At 50.8% G+C, this 12,632-nt stretch overlaps 8 non-coding genes and 1 pseudogene across 8 annotated transcripts; 3 read left to right on the forward strand and 6 right to left on the reverse strand.

Moving 5' to 3' along the window:
* The window catches only part of LOC144148601 (uncharacterized), a 47,496-nt pseudogene that overhangs the window by 21,534 nt on the left and 13,330 nt on the right, over window positions 1-12,632 (reverse strand).
* Trnat-ugu (transfer RNA threonine (anticodon UGU)) lies at window positions 7,423-7,494 on the reverse strand. Its single transcript has one exon. It is a non-coding gene; the product is annotated as a tRNA-Thr (tRNA).
* Trnat-ugu (transfer RNA threonine (anticodon UGU)) lies at window positions 8,379-8,450 on the reverse strand. The gene has a single exon. It is a non-coding gene; the product is annotated as a tRNA-Thr (tRNA).
* Window positions 8,858-8,929, reverse strand: Trnat-ugu (transfer RNA threonine (anticodon UGU)). The gene has a single exon. It is a non-coding gene; the product is annotated as a tRNA-Thr (tRNA).
* Window positions 9,814-9,885, reverse strand: Trnat-ugu (transfer RNA threonine (anticodon UGU)). The gene has a single exon. It is a non-coding gene; the product is annotated as a tRNA-Thr (tRNA).
* On the reverse strand, window positions 10,293-10,364 carry Trnat-ugu (transfer RNA threonine (anticodon UGU)). The gene has a single exon. It is a non-coding gene; the product is annotated as a tRNA-Thr (tRNA).
* Trnat-ugu (transfer RNA threonine (anticodon UGU)) lies at window positions 10,853-10,924 on the forward strand. Its single transcript has one exon. It is a non-coding gene; the product is annotated as a tRNA-Thr (tRNA).
* On the forward strand, window positions 11,811-11,882 carry Trnat-ugu (transfer RNA threonine (anticodon UGU)). Its single transcript has one exon. It is a non-coding gene; the product is annotated as a tRNA-Thr (tRNA).
* Trnak-uuu (transfer RNA lysine (anticodon UUU)) lies at window positions 12,289-12,360 on the forward strand. The gene has a single exon. It is a non-coding gene; the product is annotated as a tRNA-Lys (tRNA).

Genomic DNA, 12,632 nt, shown 5'->3' on the forward strand with positions numbered 1-12,632 from the left:
TGTCCAGCGCGCCACCTGAGGGGCAGTGAGGGAGGCCAATTGGTTTGGGTGGGTCTGCACAAGGAGAGTGCGGTGTGGAGAAAAAGTGGGCATGTAAGAGCCGCAGCTCCCGTGTTTGTGTTTGTTGTCTTCGGTGTGGCCGACCCGTGGCGCGCCACTCGCTACATGGTTTCCCCCGTAGAGCCGGAAGCTGTTGTGTTTCCGATGTGGCGTTTTGGTCGGGTTAGCTTGGGAATTCTGGGGCGGGGTCGTTGAGGCGACAGGGAGGCGACGTAAGCGCGCTTGGCGCGGTCGCCTGTGACGACATCTTAGCGACCATTCGCGACAGGGTGTGACGGCCTTGGGTTCCTGCTTACAGAATGAGGAAGGTGCTAAGACTTGCTCTGTCTGTTCCCTCTCTCCTGGGATCCGCTCTAAGTGTAAGAAGATGCTACGTCGGTCCCCAACTCTGCTGTTTCGCCAGCCTTGCATCACTAGTGCAAGCTACGGCAAGTTTGTTCACACTAGATTTGTTTATTAGTATAACTGGACGTTACGCTTCATGTACTAATTTAGCACACAACAGATTCTGAAAAACTATTTTATGCAGCCTACGTACCCTTACAGGAAGACATTTAGTATAGACACCTGCGTTGTGCCACGTTACGACTGCTTGCCCTTTCACTAAATGGTTCATCTTGGCATCTTCCCCACAATCTCCAGGTTTTCACATGATATCGTGCTGGTAACTTCAAGACACTAACAATTTCTAGTACTACCAAACCTTTAAACTGAGTTCCTATGTTTTGAATCTTCTTTGTTTGCATACTTACAGGTGCCAATTCACCACCTGGCCAATGTCTCAAAACCCCTAAGAATAGAGGCTGCAGACGTACAGTCAAAGCATGGGTTTATAACACTCACACAAGGCTGTGTAACGAATATGACGTATGCAAGGAGTCCGGCCTCGGCAATTGGTTTTTTTCTCGTGACGCATGTTGGCGTTGCTGCAAGCGTGAGTTTCAACCAGATTTTTGTAACTAAGAGGAGAAGTGTTTTAGAGTAAAAGCTCGTACAATCAATTTAAAAGGGGACGCCAACTCAGTTTGAATTAGTAAAAGTTCGAACTAACAAAAGTGAAGCACAAAAGCAATAAAATGCGATTGTGGAGCAGTACACCATGTCAACAATTGAATGCTTGAAAACGGCTCCAGGTTTAATCTGCATTTTCGCTTGAAAGCGAAAGCTTGAACGTTTTCTTTAGGGCGCGATGGTAGCGGAAGGCCTCCTTTTAGAGTACTCTAAAACTGAAGAAGAGAGGGGTAGTATTCTATCCGGTAAGTACTTCCGAGCGATGGTACTTCGTCCGCCGCCCCTTCTTGGTCCCTGACACCAGAATTGATGGCATCTGTCAGCACGCCCCACGCCCTGAACTCGCGTCTATCTCCGTGGCCCGCAAATAACCTTCTTCCAAAACGTCCTCCATGTGTAGTTGCAGATTGCCTTTACCAGATTTTACTTCTCTCTGTTTTTCTCTCCTTTGCGCAGGAGACGCAGCCTCGTGTGTAGGTATGGGGTCCACTACTCAGGCCGTGCTCCAGGCCCCTAGCTGCTGGCGCGGAGGCGCGTAGTTCAAATTATCGGTCATGAAGGCCCTCGCCTTCATTACCCTTCGCCTTCAATTAACGAGCCCTCACTATACACACACACACACACACATATATATTGTAATGAGCAATTGGTGTAACCACTGGCCAACCCGCCCGTATGGCTGGTTCACGAATCATCGCCAGCAGCACCCACGAGACGGAAGAAGCAGAAGACGGTCTGTCCGACATAGCCTGGGCTACTAGTTTTGGTGACTGCGCTTCGCTACCAAGAAACCCCTATTGTGCGGGTCCATCGTAAAACCTGGAGCTTCGCAACCGGCGGCTGCCCACCACAATGTCTCACGAACCAGTCCATCAGCCTACTCCGGCGGGCCAGGTGCCACCGATTGACTGCCCTGGAACCATACGCCCGCGGGATCCCGCTTCGTTCAGCGGGATAGACGATCGTGACGTGGTAGACTGGCTTTCTACCTTTGAGCGGATAAGCACGCACAACAAGTGGGACGACGCCATAAAATTAAACAACCTGGGCTTCTCTTTTACGCATCTCACCGAACTTTGGTTCAATACCAATCGTCAAGAGATGACTACCTGGGCCGAGTTCAAGGAAAGGTTTATGAAAGCTTTCGGGCGACCCGAAGTGCGCAAGCTTCAAGCAGAACAGCGTTGACGGGTACGGGCTCAGAAACCCGGAGAAGACTTCACGAGCTACACTGAAGATGTAGTCGACCTTTGCAAGCGCGTGGACCCCAGAATGTTGGAAACTGAGAAGGTAAAACATATCCTTAGAGGTACCGACGATGACGCATTTCAGATGCTGCTTTCCAAGGATCCGCGGACTGTTGGCGACGTCATCAGTCTCTGCCAAAGTTATAACGAGCTGCGCAAGCAAAGGGCCGTGACTCGGCGTCCACTCGCCCAAAATGAGCCGCTTGCGAGTTTAGCCGTTGACTTCGACGATCCATCTGTGCTGGTCCGTATAAAATAAATTATCCGCGAAGAGGTTGCTCGACAACTTTGCCATGCCGCTTCAAATACTACTCCGGAGCCGGGCCCTGTGCCTCTGTCTACTTTTCGGCATGTAGTTCAAGAACAGGTGGCGGAAGTGCTGCCTTCTTTTAGCCAGCAAACTCCCGTGGCTGCTCCGATTACTTTCGCCGAAGTCGCGGGACGGCTTGCGCAGGTGAGAACGCCGTTCCGACTCCCGGCTCCGCCAAGACCTCTTTCTCAGGCTCGGGTTCCGACTCAATCCACGAATCCCTGGCGTACTCCGGACAACCGGCCGATTTGCTTTTCGTGTCACTACCCAGGACATGTCGCACGTTACAGTCGTCGCCGCGTACTGCCTGCCAACGGTCCTCCACGGGAATACCGATATCCATATTACGGACCCACATACGGTTGCCCCCCCCCCCCCCCCCGACGGTGCCCCAAACCGCTTCGGACTCGTCCTACGCGCCCCCGGCTTCCGACCGCCAGCCTTTCACCGACCGTCGTTCTCAGTCCCCGCGCCGCCGCTCGCTGTCGCCGATGCGCCGTCGTTCCACTCCTGCCGCAGAGGAAAACTGACAGCCGCAGTTCCGGAGGCAAGAACTGCGTCGCCGTCAAAAAGTCAAGCCCTCCACTGTCTCCCGCAAATGTTTGACGTGTCAGTCGAAGGTGTCGCGACTGCTACGCTGGTCGATACTGGAGCAGCAGTTTCCGTGATTCGAGCCGACCTCTTCCGTAAAATTCGTAAAGTTATGACGCCTCTATCTGGACTATCCTTAGGAACCGCTGACTCTGAACCCGTTCATGCCTTGGCTGCGTGTGCGGCTCGCGTTTCCATCCAGGGCGTAATGTACGTCATCGAATTCATTGTGCTTCCCAACTGCTCTCATGACGTCATTCTGGGATGGGACTTTTTGTCTCAGCACAACGCTCTTATTGACTGTGCGCGTGCAGAAGTTGAATTTTCTGTTGTACCAGGAGACGCCACTGACGATAATTCTGCGTCATCAGCCGCTAAACTGGTCGCAGCCGCAGACACGACCACTCCTCCCCAGTCCGCCGTTGTAGTGCCGCTCTGTTGTACTTCTTTTGGAGATGCAACTGCCATTTTCACGCCATCCGAGGTCTTCCTCCGCCGCAGATGCATACCGCTGCATTTCGCTGTGCTGAAAATTCATTCTGGCGAAACTGGCATGGCTGTTACCAACCCGTCCGCAAGCCCGTGCTCCTTGGTACGGGGAGAATGTCTCGGCATTGTCAAGCCCGTGGACTCCTGTCGGGTCGTTGACGTCCCAGACAATACGCCTGATCAAGACATCGCCGCTCTCACCCCTTCGACGACGACACAACTTTCCAACGACGTGTTTTATGCATCAATCGACGACGCTCTCGAGCCTGCGCAGAAATGTCAACTTCTGAAACTCCGGTGCCGTTTCCGTTCGTCGTTCGACTGCACACAACCCTCGCTTGGCCGTACCTCTGTCGTCGCCCAATCCATCGGCATTGGATCACATGCGCCGCTGCGGCAGCGACCGTATAGGGTGTCTCCTAGCGAGCGTCAAGTGATCGATGAGCAAGTGCGTGACATGCTCCAACGGAACATCATTCGCCCATCGAACAGCCCATGGGCCTCCCCCGTTGTTCTCGTAAAAATAGAAGGACGGCGCGATTAGATTTTCTGTCTACTATCGGCGCCTAAACACCTTTACGCGCAAAGATGTCTATCCTCTACCATGCATTGATGATGCCCTCGATTGCTTACTAGGAGCTGAATTCTTTTCGTCCCTGGACTTACGCTCGGGATACTGTCAGGTGCCTGTAGCGGTTGCTGATCGCTCGAAAACGGCATTTGTCACCCCGGATGGCCTCTTTGAATTCAATGTCATGCCGTTCGGGCTCTGTAATGCCCCTGCCACATTCGAGCGAATGATGGACGGTTTGCTACGATGTTTGAAGTGGAAGACGTGCCTGTGCTATCTGGACGATATCATTGTGTTTTCCCCTGACTTTGGAACGCACCTTGCACGTCTCCAGCAAGTACTGACCTCTATCGCCAACGCCCAGCTACAACTCATCCTTAAAAAGTGCCACTTTGCAGCGTGTCAGATCACCATTTTGGGTCACGTCGTGTCTTAGGATGGAATACTTGCGGACAAGAGCAAGTTGCGTGCTGTGGCCGAGTTCCCGAAGTCGACAACTATGAAGGCTTTACGGAGTTTCATCCGCCTCTTCTCGTACTTCCGCCGCTTTGTACGGAACTTCGCGTCCGTCATATCCCCGCTTCACGGCTTATCGCTGACGGCGCCGGTGATCTATCGGCCTGGTCACCAGCGTGCGATGACGCATTTACGACCTTGCGGCGCCTCCTCACTTCACCGCCTATCCTTCGGCACTGCGATCCGGGCGCTCCCACGGAGATCCACACTGACGCCAGTGCAGTTGGCCTCGGCCCAGTGCTGGCACAACGGAAACCTGGGTTTAGCGAGTACGTTGTCGCATATGCGAGTCGCACGTTGACAAAGGCGGAATGCAACTACTCCGGAACGAAAAATAAGTGTCTGGCCATTGTATGGGCGCTGAGAAAGTTTTGACCCTATTTGTACGGCCGAGCTTTCGACGTCGTCACGGACCACCATGCGCTCTGCTGGCTGTCCTCTTTAAAAGCCCAGTGTGGGCGCCTTGGGCGATGGGCTCTGCGGCTTCAAGAGTTCGACATACGCGTCATTTATCGGTCGGGCCGTAAACATCAAGACGCTGGCGCTCTGTCCCGATCGCCGCTTCCTCCTGAGGTTGCCTGTGTTTTGACTGAGGACAGCGTTCTTTCTGCTCTCTCCTTGGAAGATTTATGCACTGAGCAACGCACGGATCCATGGACCTCTTCCATTATTTCCGTCCTCTCTGGACCGTTCCCTCACGAAGGATACCGTGCACTTCGCAGACAAGCTCCCCACTTCGCACTGCGTGACGGCCTTCTTTACCGCCGTAACTACCTCGATGAAGGACGTAAATGGCTGCTTATTATGCCGCGCCATCGTCGGGCCGACATTTGTGCTTCTCATCACGCCCACCCAACCTGCGGTCACGCGGGTGTCTTAAAGAGGTACCATCGGGTCCGTTTGCGTTATTACTGGCGTGGTATGTACAACTTCGTTAGGAAGTACGTCCAGTCATGTGCCACGTGCCAGCGCCGCAAGCCTCCTCCCGCTACTTCAGTCGGTCCCTTACAACCGTTACCGTGTCCAGCGAAACCCTTCGACCATGTTGGCATTGACCTCTATGGATCTCTGCCATGTACGCCCGCTGGCAACCGGTGGATTATTGTCGGTATCGACGAAATGCCGAGACTGCTGCATTGCCAACGGCTGCGGCAGGAGACGTCGCTTCTTTTATTCTCAGTCACTTCATTTTGCGACATGGAGCGCCTCGCGAGCTCCTTAGTGATCGCGGACGCGCGTTCTTGTCCCAGGTTGTTGAAGCACTGCTCAAGGCATGCCGCGTCGTGCATCGCACAACTACTGCCTACCACCCACAAACAAACGGCCTGACAGAACGCTTCAATCGCACACTAGGGGACACGCTCGCCAAGTACGTCTCCGCCGATCACCAGAACTGAGACCTCGTACTACCGTATGTCACCTACGCATTTAATACCGCCACCCAAGCTACAACGGGTTTCTATCCCTATTTTCTGCTCTACGGACGTGAGCCCTCATGCACTCTGGACACCATCCTGCCCTACCGGTCTGATCCTTCAGGGTGTACGCTCCTTTGCGATGCCATGAAGCGCGCGGAAGACTGCCGAAAACTGGCACGGCGTTTCACTGCCGAAGAACAGTGGAGACAAAAATCTCGTCATGATGGCGTTGCTGCCGACCCCACCTATATACCTGGCTCCCTGGTGTGGCTTTGGGTGCCCTCTACTACACCGGTACTATCCAGAGCTCCTGTCGAAATATCATAGACCTTACCGCGTCATTGAACGAGTTTCCCCTGTCAATTACGTTGTAGAGCCTATGACCCCTTCCACGGACCTCCGAAGGCGTAGTCGTGAAACTGTGCACGTGCAGCGTTTGAAGCCTTACCACGAACCGATCGTTTCTTGGGTGCCATGAAGCAACAGCCAGGATGGCCCTCTCTTCTCCGGGGGGGTAATTGTAATGAGAAATTGGTGCAACCACTGGCAAACCCGCCCGTATGGCTGGTTCACGAATCGGGCTAGTCTGGCTCACGAATCGTCGCCAGCAGTGCCCGTGAGACGAAAGAAGCAGAAGACGGTCTGTGCGACATAGCCTGGGCTACTCGTTTCGGTTACTGCGATTCGCTACCTTGAAACCCCCTTTCATATATATATATATATATATATATATATATATATATATATATATATATATATACAGAATGAGGGTTGGCAGTCAAAAAATCCTTGGAAAGCCACGGGGGGAATGCGTTAGGTTATAGAAAGATATGAAGAATATTTTTAGTCAGAAAGAAAGTGGTGAAAAAATGCCCGCCGGGTGGGGTTCTATGTACCGGTCTGGTGCGATTGCACCAAACCGGTATTCTGAAGGCCTTGGGTTCGAACCCCACCCGGCGGGCATTTTTTCACCACTTTCTTTCTGACTAAAAATATTCTTCATATCTTCATATATATATATATATATATATATATATATATATATATACATATATATATATATATATATATATATATATATATATATATATACAGAAAGATAGGTCAGCAGTCTACGACGCCAAAGTGTGGTTAGGCGCTTTTCTTTTTTACTACGGTTAATGAAGTGAACATTTTTTTTAATATACAGAAGAAAGAAAGAAAAACACGCGCCCAGAGTGGGGACCGAACCCACGCCTTTCGATTACATGTCGAATGCCTTACCAATTCGGCTATCTGGGCGACTGTGTTCTCCTTCACTTTCCGGGCTATTTATTTTACTAGGAGTGTATTTGACACTTGAGGGTGGTAGCCAGCGCCACTCTGACTACACGGGGAGAAGGGGACCTACTTTTCAACCCCCGGGGCGTGACTTCAACGTCTACGGCCTGTCATGAGCGGGTAACTGGAGGGAAGCCCTCTTATGCTACCTAGGCATCAAGGCTGCCAGAACCGAGACCCTCGCTAGGCTTTCGCAGAATAATATAGCAAGGAAATGAGGGGCTCGTTGAGGAATACAGAAAGATAGGTCAGCAGTCTACGACGCCAAAGGAGGCATAGGGGTGTGGTTAGGCTCTTTTCTTTTTTACTACGGTTAATGAAGTGAACATTTTTTTTAAATATACAGAAGAAAGAAAGAAAAACACGCGCCCAGAGTGGGGACCGAACCCACGCCTTTCGATTACATGTCGAATGCCTTACCAATTCGGCTATCAGGGCGACTGTGTTCTCCTTCACTTTCCGGGCTATTTATATTTACTAGGAGTGTATCTGACACTTGAGGGTGGTACCCAGCGCCACTCTGACTACACGGGGAGAAGGGGACCTTCTTTTCAACCCCCGGGGCGTGACTTCAACGTCTACGGCCTGTCATGAGCGGGTAACTGGAGGGAAGCCCTCTTATGCTACCTAGGCATCAAGGCTGCCAGAACCGAGACCCTCGCTAGGCTTTCGCAGAATAATATAGAAAGGAAATGAGGGGCTCGTTGAGGAAATACAGAAAGATAGGTCAGCAGTCTACGACGCCAAAGGAGGCATAGGGGTGTGGTTAGGCTGTTTTCTTTTTTACTACGGTTAATGAAGTGAACATTTTTTTTAAATATACAGAAGAAAGAAAGAAAAACACGCGCCCAGAGTGGGGACCGAACCCACGCCTTTCGATTACATGTCGAATGCCTTACCAATTCGGCTATCTGGGCGACTGTGTTCTCCTTCACTTTCCGGGCTATTTATATTTACTAGGAGTGTATCTGACACTTGAGGGTGGTAGCCAGCGCCACTCTGACTACACGGGGAGAAGGGGACCTTCTTTTCAACCCCCGGGGCGTGACTTCAACGTCTACGGCCTGTCATGAGCGGGTAACTGGCGGGAAGCCCTCTTATGCTACCTAGGCATCAAGGCTGCCAGAACCGAGACCCTCGCTAGGCTTTCGCAGAATAATATAGTAAGGAAATGAGGGGCTCGTTGAGGAAATACAGAAAGATAGGTCAGCAGTCTACGACGCCAAAGGAGGCATAGGGGTGTGGTTAGGCTCTTTTCTTTTTTACTACGGTTAATGAAGTGAACATTTTTTTTAAATATACAGAAGAAAGGAAGAAAAACACGCGCCCAGAGTGGGGACCGAACCCACGCCTTTCGATTACATGTCGAATGCCTTACCAATTCGGCTATCTGGGCGACTGTGTTCTCCTTCACTTTCCGGGCTATTTATTTTACTAGGAGTGTATTTGACACTTGAGGGTGGTAGCCAGCGCCACTCTGACTACACGGGGAGAAGGGGACCTACTTTTCAACCCCCGGGGCGTGACTTCAACGTCTACGGCCTGTCATGAGCGGGTAACTGGAGGGAAGCCCTCTTATGCTACCTAGGCATCAAGGCTGCCAGAACCGAGACCCTCGCTAGGCTTTCGCAGAATAATATAGCAAGGAAATGAGGGGCTCGTTGAGGAATACAGAAAGATAGGTCAGCAGTCTACGACGCCAAAGGAGGCATAGGGGTGTGGTTAGGCTCTTTTCTTTTTTACTACGGTTAATGAAGTGAACATTTTTTTTAAATATACAGAAGAAAGAAAGAAAAACACGCGCCCAGAGTGGGGACCGAACCCACGCCTTTCGATTACATGTCGAATGCCTTACCAATTCGGCTATCAGGGCGACTGTGTTCTCCTTCACTTTCCGGGCTATTTATATTTACTAGGAGTGTATCTGACACTTGAGGGTGGTAGCCAGCGCCACTCTGACTACACGGGGAGAAGGGGACCTTCTTTTCAACCCCCGGGGCGTGACTTCAACGTCTACGGCCTGTCATGAGCGGGTAACTGGAGGGAAGCCCTCTTATGCTACCTAGGCATCAAGGCTGCCAGAACCGAGACCCTCGCTAGGCTTTCGCAGAATAATATAGCAAGGAAATGAGGGGCTCGTTGAGGAAATACAGAAAGATAGGTCAGCAGTCTACGACGCCAAAGGAGGCATAGGGGTGTGGTTAGGCTCTTTTCTTTTTTACTACGGTTAATGAAGTGAACATTTTTTTTAAATATACAGAAGAAAGAAAGAAAAACACGCGCCCAGAGTGGGGACCGAACCCACGCCTTTCGATTACATGTCGAATGCCTTACCAATTCGGCTATCTGGGCGACTGTGTTCTCCTTCACTTTCCGGGCTATTTATATTTACTAGGAGTGTATCTGACACTTGAGGGTGGTAGCCAGCGCCACTCTGACTACACGGGGAGAAGGGGACCTTCTTTTCAACCCCCGGGGCGTGACTTCAACGTCTACGGCCTGTCATGAGCGGGTAACTGGCGGGAAGCCCTCTTATGCTACCTAGGCATCAAGGCTGCCAGAACCGAGACCCTCGCTAGGCTTTCGCAGAATAATATAGTAAGGAAATGAGGGGCTCGTTGAGGAAATACAGAAAGATAGGTCAGCAGTCTACGACGCCAAAGGAGGCATAGGGGTGTGGTTAGGCTCTTTTCTTTTTTACTACGGTTAATGAAGTGAACATTTTTTTTAAATATACAGAAGAAAGGAAGAAAAACACGCGCCCAGAGTGGGGACCGAACCCACGCCTTTCGATTACATGTCGAATGCCTTACCAATTCGGCTATCTGGGCGACTGTGTTCTCCTTCACTTTCCGGGCTATTTATATTTACTAGGAGTGTATCTGACACTTGAGGGTGGTAGCCAGCGCCACTCTGACTACACGGGGAGAAGGGGACCTTCTTTTCAACCCCCGGGGCGTGACTTCAACGTCTACGGCTTGTCATGAGCGGGTAACTGGCGGGAAGCCCTCTTATGCTACCTAGGCATCAAGGCTGCCAGAACCGAGACCCTCGCTAGGCTTTCGCAGAATAATATAGTAAGGAAATGAGGGGCTCGTTGAGGAAATACAGAAAGATAGGTCAGCAGTCTACGACGCCAAAGGAGGCATAAAGGTGTGGTTAGGCTCTTTTCTTTTTTACTACGGTTAATGAAGTGAACATTTTTTTTAAATATACAGAAGAAAGGAAGAAAAACACGCGCCCAGAGTGGTGACCGAACCCACGTCAGATACACTCCTAGTAAATATAAATAGTCCGGAAAGTGAAGGAGAACACAGTCGCCCAGATAGCCGAATTGGTAAGGCATTCGACATGTAATCGAAAGGCGTGGGTTCGGTCCCCACTCTGGGCGCGTGTTTTTCTTTCTTTCTTCTGTATATTTAAACAAAATCTTCACTTCATTAACCGTAGTAAAAAAGAAAAGAGCCTAACCACACCCCTATGCCTCCTTTGGCGTCGTAGACTGCTGACCTATCTTTCTGTATTTCCTCAACGAGCCCCTCATTTCCTTACTATATTATTCTGCGAAAGCCTAGCGAGGGTCTCGGTTCTGGCAGCCTTGATGCCTAGGTAGCATAAAAGGGCTTCCCGCCAGTTACCCGCTCATGACAGGCCATAGACGTTGAAGTCACGCCCCGGGGGTTGAAAAGAAGGTCCCCTTTTCCCCGTGTAGTAAGAGTGCCGCTGGCTACCACCCTCAAGTGTCAGATACACTCCTAGTAAAAATAAATAGCCCGGAAAGTGAAGGAGAACACAGTCGCCCAGATAGCCGAATTGGTAAGGCATTCGACATGTAATCGAAAGGCGTGGGTTTGGTCCCCACTCTGGGCGCGTGTTTTTCTTTCTTTCTTCTGTATATTTAAAGAAAATCTTCACTTCATTACCCGTAGTAAAAAATAAAAGAGCCTAACCACACCCCTATGCCTCCTTTGGCGTCGTAGACTGCTGACCTATCTTTCTGTATTTCCTCAACGAGCCCCTCATTTCCCTACTATATTATTCTGCGAAAGCCTAGCGAGGGTCTCGGTTCTGGCAGCCTTGATGCCTAGGTAGCATAAGAGGGCTTCCCGCCAGTTTCCCGCTCATGACAGGCCGTAGACGTTGAAGTCACGCCCCGGGGGTTGAAAAGAAGGTCCCCTTCTCCCCGTGTAGTCAGAGTGGCGCTGGCTACCACCCTCAAGTGTCAGATACACTCCTAGTAAATATAAATAGCCCGGAAAGTGAAGGAGAACACAGCCGCCCAGATAGCCGAATTGGTAAGGCATTCGACATGTAATCGAAAGGCGTGGGTTCGGTCCCCACTCTGGGCGCGTGTTTTTCTTTCTTTCTTCTGTATATTTAAAAAAATGTTCACTTCATTAACCGTAGTAAAAAAGAAAAGAGGCTAACCACACCCCTATGCCTCCTTTGGCGCCGTAGACTGCTGACCTATCTTTCTGTATTTCCTCAACGAGCCCCTCATTTCCTTACCATATTATTCTGCGAAAGCCTAGCGAGGGTCTCGGTTCTGGCAGCCTTGATGCCTAGGTAGCATAAGAGGGCTTCCCGCCAGTTACCCGCTCATGACAGGCCGTAGACGTTGAAGTCACGCCCCGGGGGTTGAAAAAAAGGTCCCCTTCTCCCCGTGTAGTCAGAGTGGCGCTGGCTACCACCCTCAAGTGTCAGATACACTCCTAGTAAATATAAATAGCCCGGAAAGTGAAGGAGAACACAGTCGCCCAGATAGCCGAATTGGTAAGGCATTCGACATTTAATCGAAATGCGTGGGTTCGGTCCCCACTATGGGCGCGTATTTTTCTTTCTTTCTTCTGTATATTTAAAAAAATGTTCACTTCATTAACCGTAGTAAAAAAGAAAAGAGCCTAACCACACCCCTATGCCTCCTTTGGCGTCGTAGACTGCTGACCTATCTTTCTGTATTTCCTCAACGAGCCCCTCATTTCCTTACTTTATTATTCTGCGAAAGCCTAGCGAGGGTCTCGGTTCTGGCAGCCTTGATGCCTAGGTAGCATAAGAGGGCTTCCCGCCAGTTACCCGCTCATGACAGGCCGTAGACGTTG

Source organism: Haemaphysalis longicornis, unplaced genomic scaffold (assembly GCF_048455015.1).
Source record: "Haemaphysalis longicornis isolate Haplotype H1 unplaced genomic scaffold, Haemaphysalis longicornis Haplotype H1 scaffold_8, whole genome shotgun sequence".
In the NCBI taxonomy this organism is placed as follows: Eukaryota; Metazoa; Arthropoda; class Arachnida; order Ixodida; family Ixodidae; genus Haemaphysalis; species Haemaphysalis longicornis.